The sequence below is a fragment of the Lycium barbarum genome, chromosome 4 (genome assembly GCF_019175385.1).
Source record: "Lycium barbarum isolate Lr01 chromosome 4, ASM1917538v2, whole genome shotgun sequence".
In the NCBI taxonomy this organism is placed as follows: Eukaryota; Viridiplantae; Streptophyta; class Magnoliopsida; order Solanales; family Solanaceae; genus Lycium; species Lycium barbarum.
Window position 1 is genome coordinate 122,581,570 of NC_083340.1, and position 12,205 is coordinate 122,593,774.

At 36.5% G+C, this 12,205-nt stretch overlaps 1 long non-coding RNA gene across 7 annotated transcripts; it reads left to right on the forward strand.

Annotated features, from left to right (window-relative positions):
* The first annotated feature begins 829 nt into the window (after positions 1-829).
* Positions 830-9,467, forward strand: LOC132636331 (uncharacterized). Of its 7 annotated transcripts, XR_009581186.1 has the most exons (4): positions 830-1,948; positions 2,621-2,668; positions 3,691-5,282; positions 8,174-9,467. It is a non-coding gene; the product is annotated as an uncharacterized LOC132636331 (long non-coding RNA). The 7 variants fall into 7 exon arrangements; XR_009581187.1 differs by having other exon boundaries at positions 886-2,059; positions 2,621-5,282; XR_009581184.1 differs by having other exon boundaries at positions 887-1,948; positions 2,621-5,282.
* The last annotated feature ends 2,738 nt before the right edge of the window (positions 9,468-12,205 follow it).

Sequence of the window (12,205 nt, forward strand, 5' to 3'; positions counted from 1 at the left end):
GGAAAAAGAAAATCTGACCCGACCCGAAATCTACGGCCTATTATACGGATCGTACAAATTATACGGTTCGTATAAAGGACCGTACATTTCCTCCAGAATCTCATCCTCATCTGGGAGAGTTCTACGGACTGATATACGGGCCGTATGAATTATACGGTCCGTATAAAGGACCGTACAATCCACAATTTCCCGAAACTTGTCCTCATCGTTTCGTTTGACCTCCGATTCTTATGGAACCTTCTTAGCACTTGTTTAACACTTCATTAAAAACCTAAGGGGCATCTTCACTCTTCTTCACAACATTATTAAATTGTCATTAGCTCGGTACTTCGCAAACCCTTTTCCAAAACACAACGTATACTTCGCCTTCCTTAACGAGCTTTCTTCTCTTGCTTCAAACGTCTTTGAAATCTTAATGGGAACCGTTAAGTACTACTTCTTGCTTATAGAAACGTCATATACTTCTCACCCTGCGTTAGTCTATCTACCATACGACGACATGAAGTTTTCCGAGGTGTAACATGCTATATGTGATTGGGACTTAATTTACTTTTGATGAGGAAAAGCTTAGGAAAATTCTTAATGTGCCTACTGATGGTCTGAAAACTATTAAGGGGAGTGTTGTTTCGCCTGAGTTCATGAACCTTTGTTACATCTCGCGTTTTCACAAGTTGGAAAGCGTCCGAGTTCAATGACATTAGTAACGGAATAAGTTTGATGAATTTTGAAACTGTTATATATGGTCTTGATATGATATTTTCTTTTAAGTAAACCCCTTTTAGTAAATATTTGACGAACATGATTTCTAGATGTATTAGTTTTTGTGAAATACGTGTATGTCTTAAGTTGATATGATATTTCATTAAAAAAAAAATTGGAAGCTTATGTATTTCAAAGAAATATTAAAATATTAGTGTATGAGATTATATCTTATGATTTTACTTTTTATATTAAAATAATTGGAGGGGTGGCATATTATCCACGTTACCACATGGATTTTGGACATGTATTAGACATTACCTATTCATTCTTTATAATTAAGAAATTTGGCCAGCAATAATCTTTTTCTGATGAGTTTCCATCTGACTCCATAACATTTCGTATTTTTGGATTAGGAAATTGAATCGTCCAATAGGAGAAAATTTACCCGAGCCGGAGAATTCGATCATATTCAAGGATAAAAATCGAGAGCTCGGTGTACAAAAAGTTTGAGGTCCCGAAATAATTTAGGTCTTAACAAGTGTGACCATGGGGATTGAGAATAATATTTTGTGTGTACCAAAAGGGACTATGGGCTAGTGCTAGATGTTATATCTCGTATTTTTGTACGATTGGATTATTCGTAAATAAGTTTAAGGACAAGATTAATCTTGAGATATGAGACGAGGATTTTTAATCCCGATTTATTATTGCTCGGCTTACTAATTAATTGCAAATAGTGTGGGAACATTAGCGAAGTGGGAAATTAACTAACCATGATTAGATTATTAAATGGGGATTAGAAATTAATTAAGATTAATTAAGTGTATTAAATGGACTCCATTATAACACGACCAAATCTGATTGGTCCATACCATAGTGAGACATGTGTCAGTTGGTGGCTTAAGTAGTAAGCTCTAGATATAATATAAATGAGAATGGTACATAAGAAATTCTTGAAGTGGGTTCTACCTAATTTTTGTCTTATATATATTTGGATAACTTTGGACTAGGGGCAGCCACGTTTTCCTCCTATTTAGCTTAGTTGTCCTACTAGCTAATATACCACTATAGGGATATATAACAATATTAGGCTTACAAAGTGTGCTATATATATCTGTAGGGTAGTTCTATATATCTACACGTAAAGATTAAAATACTATAATCTTAGGAAATTGGTAGGGAGTTCATAGATAGCTGCTGCTATGATTTTATGATCGTGGTTCTGTGCAAAACGATTGGATTCAAGGTATAGATTCCCAACACAACAAGTTCGTTGTTTTAACTTAGAGTTCGTTAAATCCGGGCTTTATTTAAAGGAAAGTAAAGTGGAAGAAGATTATTTTTTTTTCCATATTAGGTAAGAACTATTCTCTCCTCGGTATATTTTTTTTAGCAAATTTATTAAGGTAAGGTTTAATGTTCTCCTACATATTTTAGAAGATGATTAGTCTTTGTATGAACTAGTGGATGTGTAAGAGATTGCAAGAGTTGTGTATGTTGATATGGAAGTGGAGTTTGAGCCGTATGAGGCTAATTTAAACTAGCTATGGTAAATTAAGTTTAATTAGTGGTATGGTTGTTGTTATCATGGATTATATGGCGAAAGGATTAGAAAGTTAAAGTTGAAATTTTGTTGATATGAATATGTTGTTGTTTTCGTTGAATTGAAGGAATTGAAGATATGATTGTATCCATATGTTGTTGTTGGTATGTCTGTGTCAACAGGAGAGCAATTGGAAATTTGGGATAGGCGAATGTATAGGGGAAGTGCTGCCGGATTTTCGCTAGATTTTTAGATAATAGAAAACCCTAAACGAGGATATATAAAACTAAAATATAGGTTCAATAAGAAATGGGTTATAGAATTGTGGACTAGAAAATATAGTTACTAACTATAACGTTACTTTTATATAAATAGGCTAAAAGGGCGACGAGGCGAAAAGGATTCATGAATAGTCGCTGACAGGTATGTAAAGCCTACCTTTCTTTCTTTTGGCATGACCTTTATGAAACGAACAAATAACACATATGTATGCTTTTAAAGAAAATCCTATTCTTAAAGCCACTAGGATGACCAATATCTTTGACTTCCATAAGCCATTCCATATGGTTTGATACGTACTTATGATGTCCGAAGTTCTATTTGATATGTTTCCGAATGTTGTTCGAAAAATATTTGATATGGCTAAAGTCTTGGATATATATTTTGATACGTACATATGACTCTAAAGGCTCCATTCGATTTGATCCATAAGGATATTTGAAAGTTCCCTAATATGATTGTTACTTGAATTTCCAAAAAGAGCTTCTGAAACGTTTTTAGAACGTTCTGTACTTCAAAAGTTCGTAACTTTCGTATACTAATTCTGATTGACCCGAAACTGATTTCTGAGCCTTCGGATGCCGTAAATATATTGTCCATCGAGTTTTGGAATTTATTTAATTATATGCATTTAGTTTCTCACTACTCCACTCGTGGATGCCCTCAATGCTGCTTTCACTGAGCCCGGGCCAGGATATGTTATCACGCGTATTCCACTGCATTGTTCGCCGTGCCTCGATGTGAGGGGGCAGGTATACATGTACATGGGTTGTGGAGTATGTTGTGCCATGTACACACATTCTGATGTATGATAATATGATAAGATATGGCCATCGAATATGTTTGATATGTGCACATTCTGATATGATATGATATGTTACGGAGCTATTCCCTACTCTGGAGTATGCTGTGTTGTGGCGCCAGTGACGGGGTGGCGACCACGTTCTGTTCACCGAGTCCCATAATGGGGGTCGGATATGGCATATGCTCTGACATGTATTATCTCTGTTCTGTGAGTAAGCATTTTGACATTCCGGTTATTGTACTTATATTTTGTACCCTCTGTTCAGATTATGATTCTGTTTATTGTACTTTATGCTTTACATACTCGGTACATATTCCGTACTGACCCCCTTTCTTCGGGGGCTGCGTTTCATGCCACGCAGGTACAGACGACTGATTTACCGATCCGCTCGCTTAGGATTCTATTCTGCTGTCTTGGAGTGCTCGGTTGTTCGGAGCCTACGTCTTGGTACAGTCTTTTGCCATTGTACATATGTATGTGGTTCAGGGGTATGACGGGGCCCTGTCCCATCTTGTGATTCGGTTGCTATTTGTAGAGGTCTGTAGACATACATGTGGGTTGTGTATATGTTTTGGGTTGATATGATTTGTGATAGCCTTATCGGCTTCCACGCGCTAAATCTGCTTAGCTGTGATAATTAGTAACGCCAATCGACTCTTACATATATATATATATATATATATATATATATATATATATATATTCTGCTAATATGCTGGTTTGGGTTATTGGGTACGTTCGAGTGTCCAACACGGACACTAGTCGCGGCCTACGGGGTTGGGTCGTGACAAAAGTGGTATCAGAGCGGTTTGTCCTCGGAATATCTACAGGCCGTGTCTAGTAGAGTCTTGTTTATCGGTGTGTTGTGCACCACATCTATAAACAGGAGGCTACAGGACATTTAGGGTGTTATCTTTCTTTGGTTCTTAGATCGTGCGATAGAGCCCAGCCATAAGAAATGAAATTTCTTTCTACTAACCCTTAATTTCAGCTGGAGAACGGTATCGACAGAAGAAAGTGGCTGATGATATTGGAAGCTACACTGTACACAGGTAAGAAACGGTGCGAAAAGGGAATGTTGGATAAGGTAAGAATATTGAGATATGATTGAAATATAAGGTTGAAGAATGAAAGATAAGGTAGATAGGAAGGTATAACAGGACGGATCGTTAAGGGTAAGTTCTGACACCTTTATACTTTTTACTTGAAATTGGGAGCCCTGTGTGGCTATGATATGATACGATATATGCGTATATATGTTGGCCATGTGAGGCATTGTTGGTATTTCCTGCATGCAGGTTTTGAGATAGTAAGAAATACAGAGGAAACTCTGTCAAAATTTTTCTAGAAATTAATTAAGACTGTGAGATAAATATCATTTGGACAAATGCCCCGCAAGTTATCGACATGTGACAGCCAATATACATATACACGCGCATAAGTTAAAAAAAAAAAAAAAAAAAAAAGGGTACAAGAACATTTGTTCCTTAGCAATGTCCCGTGAAGAAGTAAAACATGGGTAGTTTTTATTTATTACAAATTGTGGGCCATCCCACATGGTCTTCATTGACCATTTCCGTACTTTAAATATTTAAAGGAAATTTTTTTTTGCCTTGGAAAGTTGAGAATGCTGCTGGGGACAACAAGGTTGGAAATTGATTACTAAAGCATGCCATGTTTCCACGTTTTGGTCTTATCACTGTGGAATTTTTATATTTTAAGTGGGTCCAAGATGAATAAGTCATTATTGGTGATTATATAAACCTTTTTCTTATCCTTTACATGGAAAATCTGCAAAAACAATCTGTGGCTTCTCACATTTGTTTTTTCCCGTTAAGAGCTCCAAGAACAAATTCTAATGCTATCAAAGAATACAAACCAAAATCTTCAAGTAAACCAGAGATCTGTTGGAAATGAATTAATATTGAAGCAGAATAATTCTTGGTATATGAGGTAAGAATTCTCCTTTACTAGATATATTTAAATTCATCCAAGTCATAGTTAAATTATGAGATAGGAACTACGAAATTAATTACGGGGGTGAATGATTATGATTGGATTATTATGGGAGAGAAAGGAATTAAATAAAAAAATTTAGTGGACAAATGGTATGTTAACATGCACACCACGTATCCATGATTAGGGATAGCAAATTAACACCTTTCATGACATTTTGTTGGTGGCATGTTGAAGACAAATGATATATGTATATATGTTAAAGTGAAGAGTGGGCTCACGGTCCCTAATTAAAAAGTTGTGCTTGAAATCATTCCTTTCAAAATGGATAATTCTCTTAAGAACGTATGGAGCAGCAAAATATATAAAAAGCAGCTATATACTTCATTTTTAAAGGCATGAAAAATGTACAAGTTACGTTGAAGCAACACAATACAGCAAGCGACCTCGATCCCTCGCTGACTACTTGATTTTGGCGTCGCTTTCCTCCGGTTGATAGAAAATCAGAGATTTCTTTGAAGTGAAGTTAGATGGAAGAAAGGAAGTGGGAAAACGTTGCAAACCATGTCAGACTTAATATCATTATTGAGAAAGAAAAAGGATAGACGAGTCCGAGTTTCAAGAAGGATCATATCAAGAAAGTGATTCACTTATATCTTTTGAAAGGATATTCCTAAGGAATCAAGGAAGTATTGCAACCAAAAGTCATTACTAAGAAAGAAACTCGTTTTCAACTATTCAAAAGGAATGTTATTAATAGATGTCAAGTGGAGAATGACATTAGGCTAAGTAAAGAGAGGCACACCATGATAGATAAGTTTGAGTTACAATTGATTTGTTATGAGATCACCATAACCAGTATGCTTATACACGACTAGTTTAACATTCGAGGACGAATGTTCTAAAGGGGGAAAGGATGTTACATCTCGCGTTTTCACAAGTTGGAAAGCGTCCGAGTTCAATGACATTAGTAACGGAATAAGTTTGATGAATTTTGAAACTGTTATATATGGTCTTGATATGATATTTTCTTTTAAGTAAACCCCTTTTAGTAAATATTTGACGAACATGATTTCTAGATGTATTAGTTTTTGTGAAATACGTGTATGTCTTAAGTTGATATGATATTTCATTAAAAAAAAAATTGGAAGCTTATGTATTTCAAAGAAATATTAAAATATTAGTGTATGAGATTATATCTTATGATTTTACTTTTTATATTAAAATAATTGGAGGGGTGGCATATTATCCACGTTACCACATGGATTTTGGACATGTATTAGACATTACCTATTCATTCTTTATAATTAAGAAATTTGGCCAGCAATAATCTTTTTCTGATGAGTTTCCATCTGACTCCATAACATTTCGTATTTTTGGATTAGGAAATTGAATCGTCCAATAGGAGAAAATTTACCCGAGCCGGAGAATTCGATCATATTCAAGGATAAAAATCGAGAGCTCGGTGTACAAAAAGTTTGAGGTCCCGAAATAATTTAGGTCTTAACAAGTGTGACCATGGGGATTGAGAATAATATTTTGTGTGTACCAAAAGGGACTATGGGCTAGTGCTAGATGTTATATCTCGTATTTTTGTACGATTGGATTATTCGTAAATAAGTTTAAGGACAAGATTAATCTTGAGATATGAGACGAGGATTTTTAATCCCGATTTATTATTGCTCGGCTTACTAATTAATTGCAAATAGTGTGGGAACATTAGCGAAGTGGGAAATTAACTAACCATGATTAGATTATTAAATGGGGATTAGAAATTAATTAAGATTAATTAAGTGTATTAAATGGACTCCATTATAACACGACCAAATCTGATTGGTCCATACCATAGTGAGACATGTGTCAGTTGGTGGCTTAAGTAGTAAGCTCTAGATATAATATAAATGAGAATGGTACATAAGAAATTCTTGAAGTGGGTTCTACCTAATTTTTGTCTTATATATATTTGGATAACTTTGGACTAGGGGCAGCCACGTTTTCCTCCTATTTAGCTTAGTTGTCCTACTAGCTAATATACCACTATAGGGATATATAACAATATTAGGCTTACAAAGTGTGCTATATATATCTGTAGGGTAGTTCTATATATCTACACGTAAAGATTAAAATACTATAATCTTAGGAAATTGGTAGGGAGTTCATAGATAGCTGCTGCTATGATTTTATGATCGTGGTTCTGTGCAAAACGATTGGATTCAAGGTATAGATCCCAACACAACAAGTTCGTTGTTTTAACTTAGAGTTCGTTAAATCCGGGCTTTATTTAAAGGAAAGTAAAGTGGAAGAAGATTATTTTTTTTTCCATATTAGGTAAGAACTATTCTCTCCTCGGTATATTTTTTTTAGCAAATTTATTAAGGTAAGGTTTAATGTTCTCCTACATATTTTAGAAGATGATTAGTCTTTGTATGAATTAGTGGATGTGTAAGAGATTGCAAGAGTTGTGTATGTTGATATGGAAGTGGAGTTTGAGCCGTATGAGGCTAATTTAAACTAGCTATGGTAAATTAAGTTTAATTAGTGGTATGGTTGTTGTTATCATGGATTATATGGCGAAAGGATTAGAAAGTTAAAGTTGAAATTTTGTTGATATGAATATGTTGTTGTTTTCGTTGAATTGAAGGAATTGAAGATATGATTGTATCCATATGTTGTTGTTGGTATGTCTGTGTCAACAGGAGAGCAATTGGAAATTTGGGATAGGCGAATGTATAGGGGAAGTGCTGCCGGATTTTCGCTAGATTTTTAGATAATAGAAAACCCTAAACGAGGATATATAAACTAAAATATAGGTTCAATAAGAAATGGGTTATAGAATTGTGGACTAGAAAATATAGTTACTAACTATAACGTTACTTTTATATAAATAGGCTAAAAGGGCGACGAGGCGAAAAGGATTCATGAATAGTCGCTGACAGGTATGTAAAGCCTACCTTTCTTTCTTTTGGCATGACCTTTATGAAACGAACAAATAACACATATGTATGCTTTTAAAGAAAATCCTATTCTTAAAGCCACTAGGATGACCAATATCTTTGACTTCCATAAGCCATTCCATATGGTTTGATACGTACTTATGATGTCCGAAGTTCTATTTGATATGTTTCCGAATGTTGTTCGAAAAATATTTGATATGGCTAAAGTCTTGGATATATATTTTGATACGTACATATGACTCTAAAGGCTCCATTCGATTTGATCCATAAGGATATTTGAAAGTTCCCTAATATGATTGTTACTTGAATTTCCAAAAAGAGCTTCTGAAACGTTTTTAGAACGTTCTGTACTTCAAAAGTTCGTAACTTTCGTATACTAATTCTGATTGACCCGAAACTGATTTCTGAGCCTTCGGATGCCGTAAATATATTGTCCATCGAGTTTTGGAATTTATTTAATTATATGCATTTAGTTTCTCACTACTCCACTCGTGGATGCCCTCAATGCTGCTTTCACTGAGCCCGGGCCAGGATATGTTATCACGCGTATTCCACTGCATTGTTCGCCGTGCCTCGATGTGAGGGGGCAGGTATACATGTACATGGGTTGTGGAGTATGTTGTGCCATGTACACACATTCTGATATATGATAATATGATAAGATATGGCCATCGAATATGTTTGATATGTGCACATTCTGATATGATATGATATGTTACGGAGCTATTCCCTACTCTGGAGTATGCTGTGTTGTGGCGCCAGTGACGGGGTGGCGACCACGTTCTGTTCACCGAGTCCCATAATGGGGGTCGGATATGGCATATGCTCTGACATGTATTATCTCTGTTCTGTGAGTAAGCATTTTGACATTCCGGTTATTGTACTTATATTTTGTACCCTCTGTTCAGATTATGATTCTGTTTATTGTACTTTATGCTTTACATACTCGGTACATATTCCGTACTGACCCCCTTTCTTCGGGGGCTGCGTTTCATGCCACGCAGGTACAGACGACTGATTTACCGATCCGCTCGCTTAGGATTCTATTCTGCTGTCTTGGAGTGCTCGGTTGTTCGGAGCCTACGTCTTGGTACAGTCTTTTGCCATTGTACATATGTATGTGGTTCAGGGGTATGACGGGGCCCTGTCCCGTCTTGTGATTCGGTTGCTATTTGTAGAGGTCTGTAGACATACATGTGGGTTGTGTATATGTTTTGGGTTGATATGATTTGTGATAGCCTTATCGGCTTCCACGCGCTAAATCTGCTTAGCTGTGATAATTAGTAACGCCAATCGACTCTTACATATATATATATATATATATATATATATATTCTGCTAATATGCTGGTTTGGGTTATTGGGTACGTTCGAGTGTCCAACACGGACACTAGTCGCGGCCTACGGGGTTGGGTCGTGACAACCTTATTTTAAATCAAGAACGCACTGTGTCTGGTGCAAGGATTTTTAAGAAGAAACTTAAGCCTAAATATCAGTTTTTGTTTGAGTTGGTCAACTAAGTGTTGCTTCAGTGAAAACATTCTTGATTTGGTCCTCATTGAGACCTTGGAAAATTTCACTCTGATCAGCTTGCCAGCTCTTATGATAGATCATATCCTAAAGGTTGTCACTATAAGGATGGTAGACATAGGCTGCCCTATGGTTTCTTCCTAACAAAAGTGGTTGCATACTTTGATGTCAAAGTGGGAAAAGTAGCAATGGGAACCAGAAAACAAATGTTTACCTTGAGTACTTTGGAGGACTGTGAGTCTGAGCCTAAGAAGGGAGGAATTGACAGCAACTCAACAATTTCGAGCTTAATTAAGGCCCAAGAAAAGGCAACTGCAAAGATTCACAGGTTGCAGGCCGAAAATGCCATTTTAAAATCTGAACTGAAGCAGCTTGCCGGGAGAGCAAGGGAACCAGGTTCCAGTGGTCCTTTGGAGGAGGCCAATTCTCAACTAAAGGCTGAAAATAACTAGCTGAAGCAAAAGGTAGAGGAACTGCGGGAGAAACTATTTCATGACTAGAGGACTGCAAATGAGAGGATGGACAAGCTCCTCAAAGCTCTGGCTTCTTAAGCTCTTCCCTATTAAGCCCTTCATCTATGTAGTCCCCATGTCCTTAAGTCTTCTCAATCCCTTTGAATTTCTGCCCTTTTGAATCCTGTCTCTTAATGACGTTGGTACTTTTAGTTGTTTGATTATTACATTATGTACTGTTAAAACTACTAAGTTATTTTCCTGTGATCAATATTAGGCATCTTCTCCGTTTTTGTGCACTGTTATTTAACTTGTTTGTTCCTATTATTGCTTATGTTATGTTTCCCCAGTGGCCATGAGTTAATGTTGTTGAACTTCTTTTTGTTTGTGCTACTCTTTAAACTATTTTCAATGATATCAAAAGGGGGAAGTTATTCAAGGGGTTAATTGATAGGGTCAGGTTCATTGATACATGTTGTTGTTGTTGTTAACATGTTGCTGTGTTGGAAGATAGGATTCTCAAGGGGAACAAGTAGGAATCTGGTTCTCGAGAGGGGATATCAATTGTGGGTTTGTCATCATCAAAAAAGCGGAAATTGATAAGTTATGCTATTTCGCGTTTTGATGATTTGCCAAACATACCCGAGGAACCAGATAGGGACCAGATACGATCAGGTCCCCTAGCCGTTGCAGGGTCAACTCTGCAGTTGTAAAGCTGCTGCACTATACCGACTGGCAGTAGTGCAGCAGCACAGCTGCAGTTTGCTAGAGGCCAAAACTACATGAAATATCTCTTTCATATAATCCCACATGCTCCCCTATATAAACAACATGTTACAAGTGTAACCCTAACACTTTGCAAATCTAAAAATCATATATTCCAAGTGCTAGCCGCTGCTGCTCTCTAGGTGCTCCTAAGAACAAAGCTTCGACAAACACAAGGACCAGATCCCAATCATTAAAGATGTCTTAAGTCCTTAGGTTTGTTGACTCTTGTATTTTGGTCTTTATTTGTATTCTACACTACTTTCAAGAAGTGTCATAGTAGGACGGATTGTCAACCTTTTCTCAGTTGTTTACTTGGCTAGAGTTAGTCAAAGTGTGTTCTTTGCAATGGAGATATTGTAAAGGTCTTACAATAAGGTTGATGTAAGGGGGAAGGGATTAAGAGTTTAATTCCTAGATTACAATTGGTTGTAATCTGAAGTTGCTTATTTATAGTGAAGCTTGGGAAATCCTACTCCGGTAGATCGTGGTTTTTAATTCCTTGAGCAAGGAGTTTCCACGTAAATATCTTGTGTTATTTACTTTTGTTTTTACTCAAGGGAACAGATAGAGAACCTGGTTCTCTATACTGTTCGGTGGACTCATACATTCTATCAGTATGTTATGGCCCTAGCAGAGAGCTTTGGGGCTGATTATGATGATCTAATGGATGAAATCAAAAGGGTGAAACAAACTGGTAGTGTGAAGGAATACCAGGCCATATTTTTAGAGAAATCTGACAAGAGTAACTCTATCTCAAGATTGCAAGAAGCTTATCAAATTGACAAGCTAAAGCTAACAGGCAGTTCACTCCTAGATATGTGAATCAAAAATTTCAAAACAAACCTATTTTGCAAGAAATAATGAGAAAAGGTTCAAGATTTGTGCTATTTCTGTAACGAAAAATATGTGCCAGGGCACAAATGCAAGAATCTGAAGCAACTGTACCTAGTGGAATTTGAGGAACCAAATCATATCAATCCAATCCAAGGAGGAGGAGTAAGAGAATGGTGAACAAGAAGTGCAAGGAGTGGAGCAAAACAAACCTTTGGAGCAGATCTTAAAGTGACTGATTATCACTCAAGGAAGCCTTTGAACATTCTAGTTGATACTGGCAACCTTCGTAATTTCATAGATCCTGATCTAGTGAAAGCTTTGGGATGCCCTACTAAGTCGACTGTACCTCAAATGGTTACTGCGGCAAATGGTAATATGATTAA